Genomic DNA, 22,263 nt, shown 5'->3' on the forward strand with positions numbered 1-22,263 from the left:
AGATGGAGCGAGATGGAGCGAGATGGCGCGAGGTGGAGCGAGGTGGAGCGAGGTGGAGCGATGTGGAGCGAGATGGAGCGAGGTGGAGCGAGATGGAGCGAGATGGAGCGAGATGGAGCGAGATGGAGCGAGATGGCGCGATGTGGAGCGAGATGGAGTGAGGTGGAGCGAGTGGAGCGAGATGGAGCGAGATGGAGCGAGGTGGAGCGAGATGGAGAGAGAGAAAAGTAGTCCAAGCATCCCTGACCTGCTGTCTATATAGCTGGTTCCTAATTAAAGCAATAGCAACAGGACATGCTAATATAACAATGACAGTGATTATGTATTCATGCCATGGGATTGGATGACAGAGAGGAAGCAGAAGGCATGCTGTCACTCTGGTCACCACATATACCAGGGGACATGATTAATCAGGACACCAGGTCAACCTTGAGGTCATAGGATGTATTCTGCTGTGTGATGGTGAGATACTGAGACTCAGGCAAATAAACACACACACACACACACACACACACACACACACACACACACACACACACACACACACATTGACCTCCAGTATGAAGGGTCCTTCTCTCTCATTATGCCTCTCTCCCCTGCTTCTCTTATCTCTCTCTCCTCTCCCTCCCTCTCTCCTCCTCCTCACTGTCAAGACAGCCATGTGAGGGGAATATCAGGCTCCAGGCTTTCAAACCAGCCAGCCTCCTCTCTGCAGGAGGGAGAGAGACAACCAACCAGCCTCCTCTCTGCAGGAGGAGGAAGAGAGACAACCAACCAGCCTCCTCTCTGCAGAAGGAGGGAGAGAGACAACCAGCCAGCCTCCTCTCTGCAGAAGGAGGGAGAGAGACAACCAACCAGCCTCCTCTCTGCAGAGGGGAGAGAGACAACCACCCAGCCTCCTCTCTGCAGGAGGAGCGAGAGAGACAACCAACCAGCCTCCTCTCTGCAGAAGGAGGGAGAGAGACAACCAGCCAGCCTCCTCTCTGCATGAGGAAGAGACAACCAACCAGCCTCCTCTCTGCAGGAGCGAGAGAGACAACCAGCCTCCTCTCTACAGGAGGAGCGAGAGAGACAACCAGCCAGCCTCCTCGCTGCAGGAGAAGGGAGAGAGACATCCAGCCTCCTCTCTGCAGGAGGAGGGAGAGAGACAACCAACCAGACTCCTCTCTGCATGAGGGAGAGAGACAACCAGCCAGACTCCTCTCTACAGGAGGGAGAGAGACAACCAGCCAGACTCCTCTCTACAGGAGGGAGAGAGACAACCAGCCAGCCTCCTCTCTGCAGGAGGGAGAGAGACAACCAGCCAGCCTCCTCTCTACAGGAGGGAGAGAGACAACCAACCAGCCTCCTCTCTACAGGAGGGAGAGAGACAACCAACCAGACTCCTCTCTACAGGAGGGAGAGAGACAACCAACCAGACTCCTCTCTGCAGGAGGGAGAGAGACAACCAACCAGCCTCCTCTCTGCAGGAGGGAGAGAGACAACCAACCAGACTCCTCTCTGCAGGAGGGAGAGAGACAACCAACCAGCCTCCTCTCTACAGGAGGGAGAGAGACAACCAACCAGACTCCTCTCTGCAGGAGGAAGAGACAACCAACCAGCCTCCTCTCTGCAGAAGGAGGGAGAGAGACAACCAGCCAGACTCCTCTCTGCAGAAGGAGGGAGAGAGACAACCAACCAGACTCCTCTCTGCAGGAGGAAAAGACAACCAACCAGCCTCCTCTCTGCAGGAGAAGGGAGAGAGACATCCAGCCTCCTCTCTGCAAAAGGAGGGAGAGAGACAAACAGCCAGCCTCCTCTCTACAGGAGGGAGAGAGACAACCAGCCAGCCTCCTCTCTACAGGAGGGAGAGAGACAACCAGCCAGACTCCTCTCTGCAGGAGGGAGAGAGACAACCAACCAGCCTCCTCTCTACAGGAGGGAGAGAGACAACCAACCAGACTCCTCTCTGCAGGAGGGAGAGAGACAACCAACCAGCCTCCTCTCTGCAGAAGGAGGGAGAGAGACAACCAGCCAGACTCCTCTCTGCAGGAGGGAGAGAGACAACCAGCCAGCCTCCTCTCTGCAGGAGGGAGAGAGACAACCAGCCAGCCTCCTCTCTGCAGGAGGGAGAGAGACAACCAGCCAGCCTCCTCTCTGCAGAAGGAGGGAGAGAGACAACCAGCCAGCCTCCTCTCTGCAGAAGGAGGGAGAGAGACAACCAACCAGACTCCTCTCTGCAGGAGGAAAAGACCAACCAGACCAGCCTCCTCTCTGCAGGAGGAGGGAGAGAGACAACCAGCCAGCCTCCTCTCTGCAGAAGGAGGGAGAGAGACAACCAGCCAGCCTCCTCTCTGCAGAAGGAGGGAGAGAGACAACCAGCCAGCCTCCTCTCTGCAGAAGGAGGGAGAGAGACAACCAGCCAGCCTCCTCTCTGCAGGAGGGAGAGAGACAACCAGCCAGCCTCCTCTCTGCAGAAGGAGGGAGAGAGACAACCAGCCAAGCCTCCTCTCTGCAGGAGGGAGAGAGACAACCAACCAGCCTCCTCTCTGCAGAAGGAGGGAGAGAGACAACCAACCAGACTCCTCTCTGCAGAAGGAGGGAGAGAGACAACCAGCCAGACTCCTCTCTGCAGAAGGAGGGAGAGAGACAACCAACCAGCCTCCTCTCTGCAGAAGGAGGGAGAGAGACAACCAACCAGACTCCTCTCTGCAGAAGGAGGGAGAGAGACAACCAACCAGCCTCCTCTCTGCAGAAGGAGGGAGAGAGACAACCAGCCAGACTCCTCTCTGCAGAAGGAGGGAGAGAGACAACCAGCCAGCCTCCTCTCTGCAGAAGGAGGGAGAGAGACAACCAGCCAGACTCCTCTCTACAGGAGTGAGAGAGACAACCAGCCAGACTCCTCTCTACAGGAGGGAGAGAGACAACCAGCCAGACTCCTCTCTACAGGAGGGAGAGAGACAACCAGCCAGACTCCTCTCTGCAGGAGGGAGAGAGACAACCAGCCAGACTCCTCTCTGCAGAAGGAGGGAGAGAGACAACCAGCCAGACTCCTCTCTACAGGTGGGAGAGAGACAACCAGCCAGACTCCTCTCTACAGGAGGGAGAGAGACAACCAGCCAGACTCCTCTCTACAGGAGGGAGAGAGACAACCAGCCAGACTCCTCTCTGCAGGAGGGAGAGAGACAACCAACCAGCCTCCTCTCTACAGGAGGGAGAGAGACAACCAACCAGACTCCTCTCTGCAGGAGGGAGAGAGACAACCAACCAGCCTCCTCTCTGCAGAAGGAGGGAGAGAGACAACCAGCCAGACTCCTCTCTACAGGAGGGAGAGAGACAACCAACCAGCCTCCTCTCTACAGGAGGGAGAGAGACAACCAACCAGACTCCTCTCTGCAGGAGGGAGAGAGACAACCAACCAGCCTCCTCTCTGCAGAAGGAGGGAGAGAGACAACCAGCCAGACTCCTCTCTGCAGAAGGAGGGAGAGAGACAACCAACCAGACTCCTCTCTGCAGGAGGAAAAGACAACCAACCAGCCTCCTCTCTGCAGGAGGAGGGAGAGAGACAACCAGCCAGCCTCCTCTCTGCAGAAGGAGGGAGAGAGACAACCAGCCAGCCTCCTCTCTGCAGAAGGAGGGAGAGAGACAACCAGCCAGCCTCCTCTCTGCAGAAGGAGGGAGAGAGACAACCAGCCAGCCTCCTCTCTGCAGGAGGGAGAGAGACAACCAGCCAGCCTCCTCTCTGCAGAAGGAGGGAGAGAGACAACCAGCCAGCCTCCTCTCTGCAGGAGGGAGAGAGACAACCAACCAGCCTCCTCTCTGCAGAAGGAGGGAGAGAGACAACCAACCAGACTCCTCTCTGCAGAAGGAGGGAGAGAGACAACCAACCAGCCTCCTCTCTGCAGAAGGAGGGAGAGAGACAACCAACCAGACTCCTCTCTGCAGAAGGAGGGAGAGAGACAACCAACCAGCCTCCTCTCTGCAGAAGGAGGGAGAGAGACAACCAGCCAGACTCCTCTCTGCAACCAGAGACTCCTCTCTACAGGAGGGAGAGAGACAACCAGCCAGACTCCTCCTGCAGAAGGAGGGAGAGAGACAACCAGCCAGACTCCTCTCTGCAGAAGGAGGGAGAGAGACAACCAGCCAGACTCCTCTCTACAGGAGGGAGAGAGACAACCAGCCAGACTCCTCTCTACAGGAGGGAGAGAGACAACCAGCCAGACTCCTCTCTACAGGAGGGAGAGAGACAACCAGCCAGACTCCTCTCTACAGGAGGGAGAGAGACAACCAGCCAGACTCCTCTCTACAGGAGGGAGAGAGACAACCAGCAGACTCCTCTCTAGGAGGGAGAGAGACAACCAGCCAGACTCCTCTCTACAGGAGGGAGAGAGACAACCAGCCAGACTCCTCTCTACAGGAGGGAGAGAGACAACCAGCCAGACAAGGAGGGAGAGAGACAACAGCCAGACTCCTCTCTACAGGAGGGAGAGAGACAACCAGCCAGACTCCTCTCTACAGGAGGGAGAGAGACAACCAGCCAGACTCCTCTCTACAGGAGGGAGAGAGACAACCAGCCAGACTCCTCTCTACAGGAGGGAGAGAGACAACCAACCGGACTACAGGAGGGGGACCAGATAAAAGGTCTTAATAGCTGGATCGTGACCAGATAGATGAAAGGTCTTAATAGCTGGATCGTGACCAGATAAAAAGGTCTTAAAAGCTGGATCGTGACCAGATAGATAAAAAGGTCTTAATAGCTGGATCATGACCAGATAAAAAGGTCTTAATAGCTGGATCATGACCAGATAAAAAGGTCTTAATAGCTGGATCTTGATTAGATAAAAGGTCTTAAAAACAAACCGACTCATGAATGTGCTTCAATTTTTGTGGAATTTACCACCTCAGTGAATGTAGCTATAACGGGCCTCCTCAGATGTCCTGAGGTGACTTACAGACAATGGGAAGAATGAGGCCAGCGACAACACAGTTCAACTCTTTATCCGTTATGAAACAGTTATGAGTCAGACTAGAAGAGATGCTCGGAGTCTTACTGGGAATACAGTACAGAGCTGAATGGAGAGAATACAGTAGAGAACTGAATGGAGAGAATACAGTACAGAGCTGAATGGAGAGAATACAGTAGAGAGCTGAATGGAGAGAATACAGTACAGAGCTGAATGGAGAGAATACAGTACAGAGCTGAATGGAGAGAATACAGTAGAGAACTGAATGGAGAGAATACAGTACAGAGCTGAATGGAGAGAATACAGTAGAGAGCTGAATGGAGAGAATACCGTTCAGAGCTGAATGGAGAGAATACAGTACAGAGCTGAATGGAGAGAATACAGTAGAGAACTGAATAGAGAGAATACAGTAGAGCGCTGAATGGATAGAATCCAGTACAGAGCTGAATGGAGAGAATACAGTAGAGAGCTGAATGGAGAGAATACAGTAGAGAGCTGAATGGAGAGAATACAGTACAGAGCTGAATGGAGAGAATACATTAGAGAGCTGAATGGAGAGAATACAGTAGAGAGCTGAATGGAGAGAATACAATACAGAGCTGAATGGAGAGAATACAGTACAGAGCTGAATGGAGAGAATACAGTAGAGAACTGAATGGAGAGAATACAGTACAGAGCTGAATGGAGAGAATACAGTACAGAGCTGAATGGAGAGAATACAGTAGAGAGCTGAATGGAGAGAATACAGTACAGAGCTGAATTGAGAGAACACAGTACATAGCTGAATGGAGAGAATACAGTACAGAGCTGAATGGAGAGAATACAGTACAGAGCTGAATGGAGAGAATACAGTAGAGAGCTGAATGGAGAGAATACAGTACAGAGCTGAATGGAGAGAATACAGTACAGAGCTGAATGGAGAGAATACAGTAGAGAACTGAATGGAGAGAATACAGTAGAGAACTGAATGGAGAGAATACAGTAGAGAGCTGAATGGAGAGAATACAGTACAGAACTGAATGGAGAGAATACAGTACATAGCTGAATGGAGAGAATACAGTAGAGAGCTGAATGGAGAGAATACAGTAGAGAGCTGAATGGAGAGAATACAGTACAGAGCTGAATGGAGAGAATACAGTAGAGAACTGAATGTAGAAAATACAGTAGAGAGCTGAATGGAGAGAATACAGTTCAGAGCTGAATGGAGAGAATACAGTACAGAGCTGAATGGAGAGAATACAGTAGAGAGCTGAATGGAGAGAATACAGTAGAGAGCTGAATGGAGAGAATACAGTACAGAGCTGAATGGAGAGAATACAGTAGAGAACTGAATGGAGAGAATACAGTAGAGAGCTGAATGGAGAGAATACAGTACAGAGCTGAATGGAGAAATACAGTACAGAGCTGAATGGAGAGAATACAGTACAGAGCTGAATGGAGAGAATACAGTACAGAGCTGAATGGAGAGAATACAGTACAGAGCTGAATGGAGAGAATACAGTAGAAGAGGCATGAATGGATTCTCCAGAACTAACCAGCAACAGTGGTCTCAGAGCCTGAATTGGGAATCACTGGGTCTGTCATGAGCTGAATAGAGAGAATGGTTTGACAGTTGAGAACTGAATGGAGAGAATACTGGAACTTCCTCATGGCTCTGAAGACAGACATGTAAGCTGATGATTCTCCAGAACACTTCCAAAACCAGCAACAGTGGTCTCAGCTCAGCCTGTCATTCCCTTGGGAATCACTGGGTCTGTCATGGTGAGCCTGATGCCTTCCCATAGAGCCAGAATGGCCTTGACAGTTATATTCTGCTGATGGAGTGCACCAGGCTGGCAGACAGAGGCATTTGTGACTGGAACACAGGGGTCCTTCAGACTCTAACCTCTGACACAGTCTGGATACCAGGCATTCCTCTACTAGCTGAAGTGACTGACATGAGAACAATTACAAAAGAATGTGTGAACATGTCTGCTCTTCCTTCAGACTCTAACCCTCCCTCTGTTTCTCTCTCTAACCCTCTCCTTTATCCTCCTCCCTGAGACTCTGGATAATACAGGGGCCTTCAGACTCTCCCACTGAACACAATTAATAATACAGGGGCCTTCAGAGGCCTCTCTAACCCTGAGACAGTCTGGATAAGGCAGAGCCATTATATTCTGCTGATGGAGGCAGCTGTGACTGAGCCTTCAGACTCTAACCCTGAATAGAACACAAGAGAGAATGTGGAAAACACACCGAGACTCTAACAGTCTGGATAACACAGGGGCCTTCAGACTCTAACGCTGAGACAGTCTGGATAATAATACAGGGGCCTTCAGACTCTAACCCTGAGACAGTCTGGATAATACAGGGGCCTTCAGACTCTAACCCTGAGACAGTCTGGATAACACAGGGGCCTTCAGACTCTAACCCTGAGACAGTCTGGATAACACAGGGGCCTTCAGACTCTAACCCTGAGACAGTCTGGATAACACAGGGGCCTTCAGACTCTAACCCTGAGACAGTCTGGATAATACAGGGGCCTTCAGACTCTAACCCTGAGACAGTCTGGATAATACAGGGGCCTTCAGACTCTAACCCTGAGACAGTCTGGATAATACAGGGGCCTTCAGACTCTAACCCTGAGACAGTCTGGATAATACAGGGGCCTTCAGACTCTAACCCTGAGACAGTCTGGATAATACAGGGGCCTTCAGACTCTAACCCTGAGACAGTCTGGATAATACAATCTCCCTTTAACTCCATCTGTTTCTCCCTCCCTCACTTTCTATCTCTCTCTCACTCAATGCTCCTCCCTCCTTCCAACTCCCATTTCCCCTCCTTCCAACTATCACCATTTCCTCCCTCCCTCCCTCCTCCCTCTCCAACTATCACTCCCTCCCTTCTCCTTCCAACTGTCATCTCTCCCTCCCTTCCCAACTGTTCTCCCTCCAACTATCACCATCTCTCCCTCCCTTTCCCACCATCTCTCCCTCCCTTCTCCTTCCAACTGTCACCATCTCTCTCTCCCTGCCATGCTGACTCATTGAGCTGCAGGACTCCCCCGGTTTCCCGCTGTCTCACTGGCAGTGCAACACCACACACACACACACACACACACACACACACACACACACACACACACACACACACACACACACACACACACACACACACACACCACACATGGTCATATACAGAGAGAGAGAGATACAGAGAGAGAGAGAGAGAGAGAGATACAGAGAGAGAGATACAGAGAGAGAGAGAGAACCAGAGAGAGAGAACCAGAGAGAGAGAGAGATACAGAGAGAGAGATACAGAGAGAGAGAACCAGAGAGAGAGAACCAGAGAGAGAGAGAGAGAGAGAGAGAGAGACAGAGAGAGAACCTGAATCTCTGTGCCTTTTATTCTATTTTTGAAATACCTCTCTCTATATGACTGTAATATCAATGTTGTTACATTACCTCTCTATGACTGTAATATCATGTTGATACATTACCTCTATGCCTGTAATATGTTGTTGTTACATTACCTCTTGTTGCCTGTAATATCACATTGATACATTACCTCTATGACTGTAATACCATGTTGTTACATTACCTCTATATGACTGTAATATCATGTTGATACATTACCTCCCTATGACTGTAATATCATGTTGTTACATTACCTCTATATGACTGTAATATGTTGTTGTTACATTACCTCTCTATGACTGTAATATGTTGTTGTTACATTACCTCTCTATGATTGTAATATCATGTTGATACACTACCTCCCTATGACTGTAATATCATGTTGATACATTACCTCCCTATGACTGTAATATCAAGTTGATACATTACCTCTCTATGACTGTAATATCATGTTGATACAGTACATGTGGATCTGATCAGCTTTGTAATGAAGGGTTTGATACATTACCTCTCTATGACTGTAATATCATGTTGTTACATTACCTCTATATGACTGTAATATCATGTTGACACAGTACATGTGGATCTGATCAGCTTTGTAATGAAGGGTTTCTAGCCACAGCCAGACTGCTGTGTTAACAGATATAAACGCCTGCATTGACACCGTGCATCTCTGAGACATGAACATCCTACACCACACACTGGCCCAGCCACTGTACACAACTACCCACTACACCACACACTGGCCCAGCCACTGTACACAACTACCCACTACACCACACACTGGCCCAGCCACTGTACACAACTACCCACCACCACACACTGGCCCAGCCACTGTACACAACTACCCACTACACCACACACTGGCCCAGCCACTGTACACAACTACCCACTACACCACACACTGGCCCAGCCACTGTACACAACTACCCACTACACCACACACTGGCCCAGCCACTGTACACAACTACCCACTACACCACACACTGGCCCAGCCACTGTACACAACTACCCACTACACCACACACTGGCCCAGCCACTGTACACAACTACCCACTACACCACACACTGGCCCAGCCACTGTACACAACTACCCACTACACCACACACTGGCCCAGCCACTGTACACAACTACCCACTACACCACACACTGGCCCAGCCACTGTACACAACTACCCACTACACCACACACTGGCCCAGCCACTGTACACAACTACACCACACACTGGCCCAGCCACTGTACACAACTACCCACTACACCACACACTGGCCCAGCCACTGTACACAACTACACCACACACTGGCCCAGCCACTGTACACAACTACCCACTACACCACACACTAGTGTGTACTGTGTACTGTGTAGTGCACACGGCCAATGTGATTTGCTGATTCTGCTGTCTATATTGGCATGTTGCTGCTCTCAGGAATAGAGGTCTTGTGTAGCAGATGAGGAAGGACAGAAGGTCTTGAACCAGCGAGTGAAGTTAAGTGAGTTCACTGCATGAGCCATAGAGAAAGACACCTCTGGGCTCCATTTAAATGACAGGGATTGATCCGGGCTGTAGTGTAGTAGGCTGCCGGTCCAGTCGTAGGATATTCCCCCTGGATATCGCCGCCACCTAATCTGTCCCTCAGACAACAGCACAGAGCAGACACTAACAATCAGGAGGCTAATGAGCCATGGGAGGGGATTAGGCCTGGATGCTGTTTGTTACAGACTGAGATGTTAACCATCCTATCTACTATACAAGTCTTCTTAATGAAACCACCACAGATAATTCCAGTTGTTAAACCTATTCTAATTATTCAAAAGGATATAGGGGCGGCAGGGCGGCAGGGTAGCCTAGTGGGGCGGCAGGGTAGCCTAGTGGGGCGGCAGGGCGGCAGGGTAGCCTAGTGGGGTGGCAGGGTAGTCTAGTGGGGCGGCAGGGCGGCAGGGTAGCCTAGTGGGGCGGCAGGGCGGCAGGGTAGCCTAGTGGGTCGGCAGGGCGGCAGGGTAGCCTAGTGGGGCGGCAGGGTAGTCTAGTGGGGCGGCAGGGTAGTCTAGTGGGGCGGCAGGGTAGTCTAGTGGGGCGGCAGGGTAGTCTAGTGGGGCGGCAGGGTAGCCTAGTGGGGCAGCAGGGTAGCCTAGTGGGGCGGCAGGGTAGTCTAGTGGGGCGGCAGGGTAGTCTAGTGGGGCGGCAGGGCGGCAGGGTAGCCTAGTGGGGCGGCAGGGTAGTCTAGTGGGGCGGCAGGGTAGCCTAGTGGGGCCTAGTGGGGCGGCAGGGTAGTCTAGTGGGGCGGCAGGGTAGTCTAGTGGGGCGGCAGGGTAGCCTAGTGGGGCAGGGTAGCAGGGTAGCCTAGTGGGGCGGCAGGGTAGTCTAGTGGGGCGGCAGGGTAGTCTAGTGGGGCGGCAGGGCGGCAGGGTAGCCTAGTGGTGCGGCAGGGTAGTCTAGTGGGGCGGCAGGGTAGCCTAGTGGGGCGGCAGGGCGGCAGGGTAGCCTAGTGGGGCGGCAGGGTAGCCTAGTGGGGCGGCAGGGTAGCCTAGTGGGGCGGCAGGGCGGCAGGGTAGCCTAGTGGGGCGGCAGGGTGGCAGGGTAGCCTAGTGGGGCGGCAGGGTAGCCTAGTGGGGCGGCAGGGCGGCAGGGTAGCCTAGTGGGGCGGCAGGGTAGTCTAGTGGGGCGGCAGGGTAGCCTAGTGGGGCGGCAGGGTAGTCTAGTGGGGTGGCAGGGTAGTCTAGTTGGGCGGCAGGGTAGTCTAGTGGGGCGGCAGGGTAGCCTAGTGGGGCGGCAGGGCGGCAGGGTAGCCTAGTGGGGCGGCAGGGTAGTCTAGTGGGGCGGCAGGGTAGTCTAGTGGGGCGGCAGGGTAGCTTAGTGGGGCGGCAGGGTAGCCTAGTGGGGCGGCAGGGTGGCAGGGTAGCCTAGTGGGGCGGCAGGGTAGTCTAGTGGGGCGGCAGGGTAGCCTAGTGGGGCGGCAGGGTAGTCTAGTGGGGCGGCAGGGTAGCCTCGTGGGGCGGCAGGGTAGCCTAGTGGAGCGGCAGGGTAGCCTAGTGGGGCGGCAGGGTAGCCTAGTGGAGCGGCAGGGTAGCCTAGTGGAGCGGCAGGGTAGCCTAGTGGGGCGGCAGGGTAGCCTAGTGGAGCGGCAGGGTAGCCTAGTGGTTAGAGAGTTGGACTAGTAACCGGAAGGTTGCAAGTTCAAACCCCCGAGCTGACAAGGTACAAATCTGTCATTCTGCCCCTGAACAGGCAGTTAACCCACAGTTAACCCAGGCCGTCATTGAAAATAAGAATTTGTTAAATAAAGCCTAGTTAAATAAAGGTAAAATTAAAAAACAAAAAAATAGCAGAAAGATGTGTTTGATCCACATGGGAGGCAACAGTCTGAGTCAACTTTATTGTGATCTTTCTGCTCAGTAGTAATATAACTCAGTGCTTGTGGTTATTCTTCCCAGAGTCTATGTACTGGCAGCTTTACCTGTACACTTCCTGTCTACAATTCAGCACTGCTGGAGGCAGGACCCTGAGCATGGCCAGCCACTCACAGCTCTTCCAGCTATGAGTGACAGCAAAGAGCAGCCAGCCAAAAGATGTGACCTTCTCAGGCAGACAGGTAGTTCGTAATATAGATACAGTTTTGAAGAACTCAGAAAACCCAAAGAAAGTAGGAATACAAGCAGGAAGCTAAACACAATAGATATTAGTTGCAGTGAGTTTGATGCATGGAAGCCAGGGTGGAAGCCAGGGTGGAAGCCATGGTGGAAGCCATGGTGGAAGCCAGGGTGAAAACTAGGGTTAATAGATATTAGTTGCAGTGAGTTTGATGCATGGAAGCCAGGGTGGAAGCCAGGGTGGAAGCCAGGGTGGAAGCCAGGGTGGAAGCCGGGTGGAAGCCAGGGTGGAAGCCGGGTGGAAGCCAGGGTGGAAGCCGGGTGGAAGCCAGGGTTAATAGATAGTAGTTGCAATGAGTTTGATGCATGGAAGCCAGGGTGGAAGCTAGGGTTAATAGATAGTAGTTGCAGTGAGTTTGATGCATGGAAGCCAGGTTGGGAGCCGGGGTGGAAGCCAGGGTGGAAGCCAGGGTTAATTGATATTAGCTGCAATGAGTTTGATGCATGGAAGCCAGGTGGAAGCTAAGGTAAATTAGTTGCAGTAGAGTTTGATGCATGGAAGCCAGGGCTGAAGCCGGGTGGAGGCCAGGGTGGAAGCCAGAGTGGAAGCCAGGGATAAGGTTCACTGTGTCACCGCTCTGTCAACAGAGTCTGAGGAAGGGAGGACAGACAAAATGACTGTCCTCTCTCAGCATGTGTTCTGAATCTCAGTCTAAATAACCACTGCACAGGAGACACACACACATGGCCCTCTGCTCATTCTCCTCCATACACACACATGGCCCTCTGCTCATTCTCCTCCATACACACACATGGCCCTCTGCTCATTCTCCTACATACACACACATGGCCCTCTGCTCATTCTCCTACATACACACACATGGCCCTCTGCTCATTCTCCTACATACACACATGGCCCTCTGCTCATTCTCCTCCATACACACACATGGCCCTCTGCTCATTCTCCTACATACACACACATGGCCCTCTGCTCATTCTCCTCCATACACACACATGGCCCTCTGCTCATTCTCCTCCATACACACACATGGCCCTCTTCTCATTCTCCTACATACACACACATGGCCCTCTGCTCATTCTCCTCCATACACACACATGGCCCTCTGCTCATTCTCCTCCATACACACACATGGCCCTCTGCTCATTCTCCTCCATACACACACATGGCCCTCTGCTCATTCTCCTCCATACACACACATGGCCCTCTGCTCATTCTCCTCCATACACACACATGGCCCTCTGCTCATTCTCCTCCATACACACACATGGCCCTCTGCTCATTCTCCTCCATACACACACATGGCCCTCTGCTCATTCTCCTCCATACACACACATGGCCCTCTGCTCATTCTCCTCCATACACACACATGGCCCTCTGCTCATTCTCCTCCATACACACACATGGCCCTCTGCTCATTCTCCTCCATACACACACATGGCCCTCTGCTCATTCTCCTCCATACACACACATGGCCCTCTGCTCATTCTCCTCCATACACACACATGGCCCTCTGCTCATTCTCCTCCATACACACACATGGCCCTCTGCTCATTCTCCTCCATACACACACATGGCCCTCTGCTCATTCTCCTCCATACACACACATGGCCCTCTGCTCATTCTCCTCCATACACACACATGGCCCTCTGCTCATGCTCACTCCTCCATACACACACATGGCCCTCTGCTCATTCTCCTCCATACACACACATGGCCCTCTGCTCATTCTCCTCCATACACACACATGGCCCTCTGCTCATTCTCCTCCATACACACACATGGCCCTCTGCTCATTCTCCTCCATACACACACATGGCCCTCTGCTCATTCTCCTCCATACACACACATGGCCCTCTGCTCATTCTCCTCCATACACACACATGGCCCTCTGCTCATTCTCCTCCATACACACACATGGCCCTCTGCTCATTCTCCTCCATACACACACATGGCCCTCTGCTCATTCTCCTCCATACACACACATGGCCCTCTGCTCATTCTCCTCCATACACACACATGGCCCTCTGCTCATTCTCCTACATACACACACATGGCCCTCTGCTCATTCTCCTACATACACACACATGGCCCTCTGCTCATTCTCCTACATACACACACATGGCCCTCTGCTCATTCTCCTCCATACACACACATGGCCCTCTGCTCATTCTCCTCCATACACACACATGGCCCTCTGCTCATTCTCCTCCATACACACACATGAACGCAGTGACACAATACACACACACACACACACACACACACAGTCCCCTCAGGGCAGCATAGGCTCTTGCCAGATCAATCATCCCCCACATGGAATGTGTTCAGGAGGAATGTCAGACCACAGACGAGTAACAGAAAGGGAGATAAAAGAGGCTGAAATAGTTTTCAGAAAGAGAGAATCCACCAGGAAATTCATCTGGGTGCACACACACACACACAAAAACAAAAACTCTCACACACACACACACACACACACACAAAAACAAAAACTCACACACACACACACACACACACAAAAACAAAAACTCACACACACACACAAAAACAAAAACTCACACACACACACACACACACACACACACACACACACACACACACACACACACACACACACACACAAAAAACAAAAACTCACACACACAGTGGCCTCATGGTAAGAGGAGAGACTAAATTAGACTTCAGGATGACAGAGGATTTTTACATATGTGACCTCTGACCCCTATTGCACTTCCTCATTCCAGAGGGGCCACAAATGATAGACAGAGAGACACACACACACAGGAACAGATACACACACACGAACACAGAGGCCACACACACAGACAGTGGTAGGGTAGTGGTCACAGGGAAATTAGGCAGGCGTGATGGGGGCTAAGGGTATCAGAGTTTACGAAGTCAAAGCATTGGCCTACTATGAAATACACAGACCCACACACACACACCACATGAGAAATGCAACGATTACACACATGAACAAACACACACACTGTCCCTCCTCACCCACACACACAGTTCACATTCCTCTGCCCAAGCCTCCTGGGTATACCTTAGACCAGGGAGGGGCCAACCCTCCTGGATATACCTTAGACCAGGGAGGGGCCAACCCTCCTGGATATACCTTAGACCAGGGAGGGGCCAACCCTCCTGGGTATACAATAGACCAGGGAGGGGCCAACCCTCCTGGATATACCTTAGACCAGGGAGGGGCCAACCCTCCTGGGTATACATTAGACCAGGGAGGGCCCAACCCTCCTGGATATACCTTAGACCAGGGAGGGGCCAACCCTCCTGGATATACCTTAGACCAGGGAGGGCCCAACCCTCCTGGGTATACCTTAGACCTGGGAGAGACCAACCTTCCTGGGTATACCTTAGACCAGGGAGGGGCCAACCCTCCTGGATATACCTTAAACCTGGGAGGGGCCAACCTTCCTCCTGCAGAGCAACTGGGGGTGCAGGCTTTTGCTCCAGCCCTATTACAAACCCAGCTATAGCTAGCACTAACAGAGAAGTGCTGACAGACAGACAGACAGACAGACAGACAGACAGACAGACAGACAGGAAGACACAGACAGACAGACAGACAGACAGACAGACAGACAGACAGACAGACAGACAGACAGACAGACAGAAAGATTCAGACAGACAGGAAGACACAGACAGACAGGAAGACACAGACAGACAGACACAGACAGACAGACAGACAGACAGACAGACAGACAGACAGACAGACAGAAAGATTCAGACAGACAGGAAGACACAGACAGACAGACAGACAGACAGACAACTCTACTTGCTTTACTCTGCTAGGTTTTACATAACCATCACATTATACAACTACACTCAATGACATAACAGAATAAGATGAGTTTTAATAGAGAAAGAACCTTGTTGGGTCAAAGAGAGAGGCTGTTTTCATGCTTCTGAATCAATGCCAGAGACAGACTTCCTCACTGAGTGTGTAACGCCTGAACACAAGGTCAAAGGTTATCTGAGAGGAACTGTATGGGAAACATTCTTCACCCTCCTCCTCAATCTCTCCTCCTCCATCTCTCTATCCATCCATCTCTCCTCAATCTCTCCTCCTCAATCTCTCTATCCATCCATCTCTCCTCAATCTCTCCTCCTCAATCTCTCTATCCATCCATCTCTCCTCAATCTCTCCTCCTCAATCTCTCTATCCATCCATCTCTCCTCCTCCATCTCTCCATCTCTCCTCCTCCATCTCTCCTCCTCCATCTCTCCTCCTCCATCTCTCCTCCTCCATCTCTCCTCCTCCATCTCTCCTCCTCCATCTCTCTATCCATTCATCTCTTCCTTCCTTCCTTTCTCTTTCTTTGTTGCTGTTGTGTGTTTGTGAGGGATATGCAAGGGGAGGCCAGGGAAATCAACTAGCCTATCCATCAACTAGCCTGTCCATCAACTGGCCTGTCCATCAACTAGCCTGTCCATCAACTAGCCTGTCCATCAACTAGCCTGTCCATCAACTAGCCTGTCCATCAACTAGCCTGTCCATCAACTAGCCTATCCATCAACTAGCCAGTCCATCAACTAGCCAGTCCATCAACTAGCCTATCCATCAACTAGCCAGTCCATCAACTAGCCAGTCCATCAACTAGCCAGTCCACCAACTAGCCAGTCCATCAACTAGCCTATCCATCAACTAGCCTATCCCCAACACACACACACACACACACACACACACACACACACACACACACACACATACGCAGGCACACAAACATCCCCTCTACCTCCATTATGAATAAATCATTACCAAGGCATTAATAAATTGATTTGTCCTGTTGCTGCTGCTCTGTCCTGAACACGACAGATAGAAGACTGGATGAGGTGACATCGGGGACCTTCAGAGTTCAGTTCTCTCACCAAAGCCTTGTTGTGACAGCCATGGAATTAGAATGATCTCCGTGTCATTCTATGCTGATGGCGACAACAAAATAACTACTAACGCTGAAGTCTGAGCCTCGCTCTATCTTGTGCGCTCTTAAAAACATTCCCTCCACATCAAAATGCTCCTGAGTTGTGTTACATTCTGTTCCTCCCCACTTCTCATTCCAGGCTCTGATCAGGCCCTACACCCAAGCAAGGGCACTGCGTTCATCCACCTCTGGCCTGCTCGCCTCCCTACCACTGAGGAAGTACAGTTCCCGCTCAGCCCAGTCAAAACTGTTCGCTGCTCTGGCCCCCCAATGGTGGAACAAACTCCCTCACGAAGCCAGGACAGCGGAGTCAATCACCACCTTCCGGAGACACCTGAAACCCCACCTCTTCAAGGAATACCTAGGATAGGATAAGTAATCCTTCTCACCCCCCCCCTCCCCCTTAATGATTTAGATGCACTATTGTAAAGTGGCTGTTCCACTGGATGTCAGAAGGTGAATTCACCAATTTGTAAGTCGCTCTGGATAAGAGCGTCTGCTAAATGACTTAAATGTAAATGTAAATGTATTAATGGATGCAGTTTAAAGACTAAATGATCTGAGTTGTGTTACATTCTGTTCCTCCCCTCTCCTCATTAATGGATGCAGTTTAAAGACTAAATGATCTGAGTTGTGTTACATTCTGTTCCTCCCCTCTCCTCATTAATGGATGCAGTTTAAAGACAAAAATGGAAGAAAATCTCAAACATTTGGTATATTACAACGAACATCTCTATCCCCCCTCCTTCTCCCCACTTTCTCTCCCCCTCTCTATACCTCCTCTCTCCCTCTCCCTCTCCCTCTCGGGGAAGATAACATGGACCAACGAACATCTCTATCCCCCTCCTTCTCCCCACTTTCTCTCCCCCTCTCTATACCTCCTCTCTCCCTCTCGGGGAAGATAACATGGACCAACGAACATATCTATCCCCCCCTCCTTCTCCCCACTTTCTCTCCCCCTCTCTATACCTCCTCTCTCCCTCTCCCTCTCGGGGAAGATAACATGGACCAACGAACATCTCTATCCCCCTCCTTCTCCCCACTTTCTCTCCCCCTCTCTATACCTCCTCTCTCCCTCTCCCTCTCCCTCCTCTCTCCCTCTCCCTCTCCCTCTCGGGGAAGATAACATGGACCAACGAACATCTCTATCCCCCTCCTTCTCCCCACTTTCTCTCCCCCTCTCTATACCTCCTCTCTCCCTCTCACTCTCGGGGAAGATAACATGGACCAATGAACATTGCTCTGATCAATAACATTTACAGACATCTGATTAAAAATCCACGTTGTAGACTAGGTCAATAATTAGATACCGGTATTGTAGACTTGGTCAATAATGTTCTCTTTTATTGACAGTAGGTCTATCTCAGTCTATTGACAGTAGGTCTCAGTAGGTCTATCTCACTCTATTGACAGTAGGTCTCAGTAGGTCTATCTCAGTCTATTGACAGTAGGTCTATCTCAGTCTATTGACAGTAGGTCTCAGTAGGTCTATCTCAGTCTATTGACAGTAGGTCTCAGAGGAAGGCCTGAAGCCATGAGGGATGTTCTAGTCTATCACCAGCTGGCCTGTGCTCTGAACACAACCCCCATCCATATAGACACACACGTATGTGGGCATGTACAGGCTTAAGCACACGGCCCAACCCTGTGGGAATCAGGCCATGGCGAGAGGGGTGAAGGGAGAGAGAGAGAGGGGTGGAGGGAGAGACAGGGATGGAGGCAGAGGGAGAGAGAGAGAGGGGTGGAGGGAGAGAGAGAGAGGGGTGGAGGGAGAGAGAGGTGGAGGTAGAGAGAGAGAGATGGAGAGAGAGAGAGGGGGGTGGAGGGAGCAGGAGAGAGGGAGAGAGAGAGAGGGGGTGGAGGCGTGGAGGGAGAGAGAGGGGGTGGAGGGAGGGAGAGAGAGAGAGGGGGGTGGAGGGAGGGAGAGAGAGAGAGAGAGGGGTGGAGGGAGGGAGAGAGAGAGAGGGGTGGAGGGAGGGAGAGAGAGAGAGGGGTGGAGGGAGGGAGAGAGAGGGGTGGAGGGAGGGAGAGAGAGGGGGTGGAGGGAGGGAATGTGTGTGTGTGTGTGTGTGTGTGTGTGTGTGTGTGTGTGTGTGTGTGTGTGTGTGTGTGTGTGTGTGTGGCCACATACAGAGAGAGATTCTGTTCATTCCTCACCTACATAATACTCCATAACCGGCTCCATATAAGGACAGACGTCTGTTCTCTCTGACATGGTCTTCTGCACCACACTGACACACACTCTACAACACACACACACACACACACACACACACAAACACTCTACAACACACACACACACACACACACTCTACAACACACACACACACACACACTACAACACACACACTACAACACACACACTACAGCACACACTACAACACACACACACTACAGCACACACACACTACAGCACTAACACACACACACACACTACAGCACTGACACACACACACTACAACACTAACACACTACAACACTAACACACTACAACACTAACACACACACTACAACACTAACACACACACTACAACACTAACACACACACACACACACACACTAACACTACAACACTAACACACACACACTACAATACTGACACACACACACTACAACACTGACACACAACAGCACTGACACACACACACACACACACACAACAGCACTGACACACACACACAATACAGCACACACACACTACAGCACACACACACTACAGCACTGACACACACACTACAACACACACACACACTACAACACACACACACACACACACTACAACACACACACACACACTACAACACTAACACACACACTACAACACACACTACAGCACTGACACACTACAACACTAACACACACATACTACAGGACACACACACTACAGCACACACACACACTACAGCACACACACACACTACAGCACACACACACACACACACACTACAACACACACACACACACTACAACACTAACACACACACTACAACACACACTACAGCACTGACACACTACAACACTAACACACACATACTACAGGACACACACACTACAGCACACACACACACTACAGCACACACACACACACACACACTACAACACACACAAAAGCACTGACACACACACTACAACACTAACACACACTACAGCACACACACACTACAACACTAACACACACACACTGCAGCACAGTCTCTCTCTCTCTTTCGGAAACGTTCTTTGTCTCCACATGGCTGAACTGCAAGGGGCCGGTAACGACCAGAACGAGGAGAACTGACAACTCAAACCTCTTCATTAATAAATAACGGGAAACCAGAGAAACGCTCAACACTTGGCTTCCGTTTACAATTCTCTGCCATTTGTTCTCTCTGTTGTAAGAGAAGAAGACAGCGAGAAACTTACCTTACCGATCCTTTTAAATCTCTATTTGGTTAGGTCAGGGTGTGACTAGGGTGGGCAATCTATGTTTTCTATTTCTTTGTTTTGGCCGAGTATGGTTCCCAATCAGAGGCAGCTGTCTATCGTTGTCTCTGATTGGGGATCATACTTAGGCAGCCCTTTTTTCCACCTTAGTTTGTGGGATCTTGTTTTTTGTATAGTTGCTGTGTTAGCGCTACAAAACTTTACGTGTCGTTTATCGTTCTTGTTTTTGTTTTTTTCATTTAATACATTGATGATGTACGCCTACCACAATGCACCTTGGTCCGATCATTACATCGACGAGCGTAACAATTACAGCTTCAGCTCCGTGTGACTAAGACGTTTCAACATGATGTTAACCTCCACTATCAACGCTGATATGAAACTATCTGCTGTTTCTCCTGTACGGCTGGACGACTCAGTCAATACACTGTCTTTAAAACACACCGGGGTACATTACAGACTCAGTCAATACACTGTCTTTAAAACACACCGTGGTACATTACAGACTCAGTCAATACACTGCCTTTAAAACACACAGTGGTACATTACAGACTCACTCAATACACTGTCTTTAAAACACACGGTGGTACATTACAGACTCAGTCAATACACTGCCTTTAAAACACACCATGGTACATTAGACTCAGTCAACACACTGTCTTTAAAACACACCGTGGTACATTACAGACTCAGTCAATACACTGTCGTTAAAACACACTGTGGTACATTACAGACTCAGTCAATACACTGCCTTTTAGACACACCATGGTACATTAGACTCAGTCAATACACTGCCTTTAAAACACACTGTGGTACATTAGACTCAGTCATTACACTGCCTTTAAAACACACGGCGGTACATTACAGACTCAATCAGTCAATACACTGCCTTTAAAACACACTGTGGTACATTACAGACTCACTCAATACACTGCCTTTAAAACACACTGTGGTACATTAGACTCAGTCAATACACTGCCTTTAAAACACACGGTGGTACATTACAGACTCACTCAATACACTGCCTTTAAAACACACTGTGGTACATTAGACTCAGTCAATACACTGCCTTTAAAACACACTGTGGTACATTAGACTCAGTCATTACACTGCCTTTAAAACACACGGCGGTACATTACAGACTCAATCAGTCAATACACTGCCTTTAAAACACACTGTGGTACATTACAGACTCACTCAATACACTGCCTTTAAAACACACTGTGGTACATTAGACTCAGTCATTACACTGCCTTTAAAACACACTGTGGTACATTACAGACTCACTCAATACACTGCCTTTAAAACACACTGTGGTACATTACAGACTCAATTTCTACTCATTTAAAGCCAGTCACTTCTAAGATCAAATTCCACGTGAATTGTTCGTGACATGTGAGCATTGCAGTAGATTGTACTTAGTCCAAATCAATGGGGCACGTACCACTTCACTGCCCACTAAGCCTGGCATGGCCATCCTCTCTCCAGCCTCCTCCCCTCTGCCCAGCACACACACACGCACACACACACACACACACACACACATACATGCTGTCACCATGGTCACCAGCTGAGGTAAATATATCCCTCCACCTCTGCCCTGATGAGCTCTCCCTGGGCGCTAGCAGCAGTAAAGGTGTGTGTGTGTGTGTGTGTGTGTGTTTGTGTGTGTTCAAATCATGTCAGACAATACCCTTCATTGCTTACTTACACATAGTCAGGTGTAAGCCCGACCCACAGCCATATGGTCGGTCTCTCTCTCTCTCTCTCTCTCCTAATCCCCGGAACAGAGTGGGAAGACAACTCCCTGTTGCCAAAACAACCACATGTATCCCAACAGACCACGAGACCCTCCCACCTACACGTCCTACCAACAATAGGGCCCGTTACATATGAAAGCATGAGGTTGATTCAGGAATGATGGCAGAGATTCCAGCTGCTCTAT

At 50.5% G+C, this 22,263-nt stretch overlaps 1 protein-coding gene across 1 annotated transcript in view; it reads right to left on the reverse strand.

Moving 5' to 3' along the window:
* Nucleotides 1-22,263, reverse strand: part of LOC135515605 (ELKS/Rab6-interacting/CAST family member 1-like) — a 508,676-nt gene that overhangs the window by 442,281 nt on the left and 44,132 nt on the right.

This window comes from Oncorhynchus masou, chromosome 27, assembly GCF_036934945.1.
Source record: "Oncorhynchus masou masou isolate Uvic2021 chromosome 27, UVic_Omas_1.1, whole genome shotgun sequence".
Classification (NCBI taxonomy): Eukaryota; Metazoa; Chordata; class Actinopteri; order Salmoniformes; family Salmonidae; genus Oncorhynchus; species Oncorhynchus masou.